The 3829-nt window shown below is 47.2% G+C and overlaps 1 pseudogene; it reads right to left on the reverse strand.

The window, feature by feature from the left end:
- Positions 1–612: 612 nt before the first annotated feature.
- Positions 613–3829, reverse strand: part of LOC112075601 (kinesin-like protein KIF1A) — a 56195-nt pseudogene continuing 52978 nt past the window's right edge.

Raw genomic sequence — 3829 nt, forward strand, 5'->3', positions numbered from 1 at the left:
GCAGACATTCTGCCCTCTCAAACGGACTGCTAGAGTTCTGTTGCCCTACTGGCAAAATATTGGATCTGCCCTCCAGACGAGGTTCTGTTCCACTCCTACAAAATACTGGACTGCCACTCCATACGAGGTTCGTGTTGCCCCTCAAAATACGGAACTGGCCCTCCAGACGAGGTTCTGTTGCCACCTCTACAAAATACCGGATGCCCAGAGGTCTTTGCTTACAAACGACGCCCTAACAGCAATGAAAATGTCAACTTGTAAGCAAAGATATCGGGTCAAGTGGACGGTGTAGTTTGGTTGCTCAAACCAACAGAACCTCTATCAGTGAGGTTAATATTGTTTGTTAAATCTCATTTCCTGTGGTGTGTATATGTGTGTGTGTGTGTGTGTGTGTGTGTGTGTGTGTGTGTGTGTGTGTGTGTGCAGGTGTGTGCGTCCGTGCATGTGTTCGTTTTACATTTTGTAGGTGTTGTGTGTGTGTGTGCTTGTGTGCATTCTTGTGTGCACAAGTTAGTTTGTGTGTTCTCTTGGGGCAGCAGAGCGAGACCCAGAGTGTCTCAGTGTGAAAGAGCTAGTTTCCATCCCCCAGCATGCTCCTGAAACCTCACCAACCTTCCTACTACACTGAATAACGGAGAGCGGTCATAAAAGGGATCCAGGCCTTCGCTGGAGCCGCCTCGGCACGGCTCTCCCTCATCATCATCATCATCATCATCATCGAGCTCCGAGCACGGGTCGTCCAAAAAGATATCATCGTCCAGATCCCCCAAAGCCTCCAACTCCTCCTCCCCTCCTCGCCCCTCCGGCCGAGTGTCGGCCAGCTCAGTTAGCTCGGAGGTGGAGAGGGTGGGGGAGGGAGTGGGGGAGGGAGTGGGATCACTCATGCGCTCGCTCATGCACACGTTGAAAAGGGGGTTGCTGGTAGGGGGCGGGGGTGCAGCCAGAAACATGGGATGTAAGTTAGATAGTGGCCTACAACAGGACAGATAGAAAAACACTGGTAGGTTAAATCTATTTGGAGGAATAGGTAGGGTACCAGTAGAAAAACTCTGTCGTGTTCACTAGGTAGGAAATGTAAGAAAATGGTCCCGAAATGGAAAGTAAACTAAGAGGTACCATTGTGAACGTTTGACTACAGTGTGCCTTAATGAACATGACCCTTGGCCCGTTCAGGTTCACATGGAAGACTCTGGATGTGGTTTTAGCTGGTTAATCTACTGAAGTTATCTGTCAACGACTACTGGAGAAGAGTTACAAATCAATCCAAATTGTATTTGTCACATGCGCTGAATACAACAGGTGTAGAACTTACCGTGAAATGCGTACTTACAAGCCCTTAAACAACAATGCAGTTCAAGAAATATAGTTTAAATAAACTAAAAGTAATTTTTTTTAAATTAAGCAACTAAATAAAATAACAATACCGAGGCTATATACAGGGGGTACCAGTACCGAGTCAATGTGCGGCAGTAGAGGTTAGTTGAGGTAATTTGTGCATGTAGGTAGGGGTGAAGTGACTATGCATAGATAATAAACAGRGAGTAGCAYCAGTGTAKAAACAAAAGGGGGTTGGGGATCAATGTAAATAGACCGGGTGGCCATTTGATTAATTGTTCATCAGTCTTATGGCTTGAGGGTATTTTTATTTTTTACCTTTATTTAACTAGGCAAGTCACTTATTAAGTATAAATTCAATGATGGCCTACCCCGGCTAAACCCTAACCTGGAAGACGCTATGGGACTCCCAATCACAGCCGGTTGTGATACAGCCTGGAATCGAACCAGGGTCTCTAGTGACGCCTCTAGCACTGAGATTCAGTGCCTTAGACCACTTCGCCACCTGTGAGCTGTTAACAGAAGCTGTTACGGGAGCCTTTTGTGACCTAGACTTGGCACTCTGGTTCTGCTTGCCATGCGGTAGCAGAGAGAACAGTCTATGACTGGGAAAGTGGAGTCTTTGACAATTTGGGCCTTCCTCTGACACCGCCTAGTGTATAGGTCCTGGATGGCAGGAAGCTTGGCCCCAGTGATGTACTGAGCTGTACGCACTACCTTTCCCTGTTTCCTTCATGCTGCTCTTTAGAACTATGAACTATGAACCTGTTGGGGTTGGTGTGAACTATGAACCATGAACCTGCTGGGGTTGGTGTGAACTATGAACCTGTAGAGGTTGGTGTGAACTATGAACCTGCTGGGGTTGGTGTGAACTATGAACCTGCTGGGGTTGGTGTGAACTATGAACCTGCTGGGGTTGGTGTGAACTATGAACCTGCGAAGAGATTTAGCATGTTACAGGTACTAAAATGACTGGATTAGACCTAGTGTGAGCTACCTGTTCAGTACTAATAGAGCTGGGATTAGACCGTAGTGCTGGCTACATGTTTACAGTGACTAAATGAACGGGATTAGACCTAGTGCTGGCTATGTTACAGGTACTAAATAGACTGGGATCTAGACGCTTAGTGCTGGCTCATGTTACAGTAGTAAATAGACTGGGATTGAGACCTAGTGCTGGCTACATGGGTACAGTACTAAATAGACTGGGATTAGACGCGGTGCTGGCTACAATGTTAACAGGTACTAAAATAGACTGGGATTAGACTAAATGGCTGGCTACATGTTACGAGTACTAAATAGGACTGGGCTTAGAACCTAGTGCTGGCTACATGTAAAGTACTAATAGCTGGGATTAGACGCTAGTGCTGGCTACATGTTAGCAGTACTAAATAGACTGGGCTTAGACCCTAGTGCTTGGCTACATGTGAAAGTACTAAATAGATGGGATTAGACGCTAGTGCTGGCTTACAATGTTACAAGTTTAACTAATAGCACTGGGATTAGACCTAGTGCTGGACATGGTTACATGTATTAAAATAGACTGGGATTACAGTACTTGGAGCTACTCTATAATGAACACAAATATAAACCCACAATGTAAAGTGTTTGGTCCAATGGTTTTCATGATCTGAAATAAAAGATCCCCGGACCAATTGCCAGCGAATTGAAATGTTAATTTCCTCTACTATAAACTTCCCTCATTTTATAGAAATTTGTCAGTACGTCCAATCGGCCTCACAACCGCGCAGACCACGTGTAAACGCTCTTCAGCCCAGGACCTCCACATCCGCTTTACCTGCGGGAATCGTCTGAGACCAGCCACCAGGGACAGGTGATGAAACTGAGCGAGTATTTCTCGTAGTATCGAAAGCCCCTTTTGTGGGGAAAGAACGACTTCTATTGGCTGGCTGGCTCCCCAGCAGGTGGGTCTTTGGCTCCCAAAGTGGTTGGGGCCTGGCTCCCTGCCAGGCCCCCCATGCCTGAGCCCCTGCCCATCGATTAGGGCCAATTCATGCGTGTTTTCTATGGACCTGATTTCCTGATATGAACTGTAACTCAGTAAGAACCGTTTGAACTTCGTTGAAAAATGTTTTTATTCCGGTTTACTTTATTCTAACTTTTACCATTACAATGGACCTACAAAAACGTGCAGAATATACGCGTACCTGAGCTTTGTTCCAGGTCAGCAGTGTGTGGCCCCATCTTCTGGTCTGTACCTCCACAGCTACGAGTGGTCCTGGGGAAGCGGGCGGGTCGCTGCATGTCCTTGGCTGCCTGCAGGGGGCAGCAGTTCCGTGGGCAGGGGGGAGTAAATGGGTGTCGGTAAGCAGCACAAACTGGAACTGTGACCTAGAGGGGGGGGGGGCAGGCACAGGGTTAGTAAACAACACAGAGGGACAAGTGTCAGGACCGCTGGGTTCAAATTGTATTCTGCGAAACCCCCCCCCCCCCATCGTGGCACTGCCAAGTCAGAACTCAATCAAAAACACTG

This window comes from Salvelinus sp. IW2-2015, unplaced genomic scaffold (genome assembly GCF_002910315.2).
Source record: "Salvelinus sp. IW2-2015 unplaced genomic scaffold, ASM291031v2 Un_scaffold3264, whole genome shotgun sequence".
Classification (NCBI taxonomy): Eukaryota; Metazoa; Chordata; class Actinopteri; order Salmoniformes; family Salmonidae; genus Salvelinus; species Salvelinus sp. IW2-2015.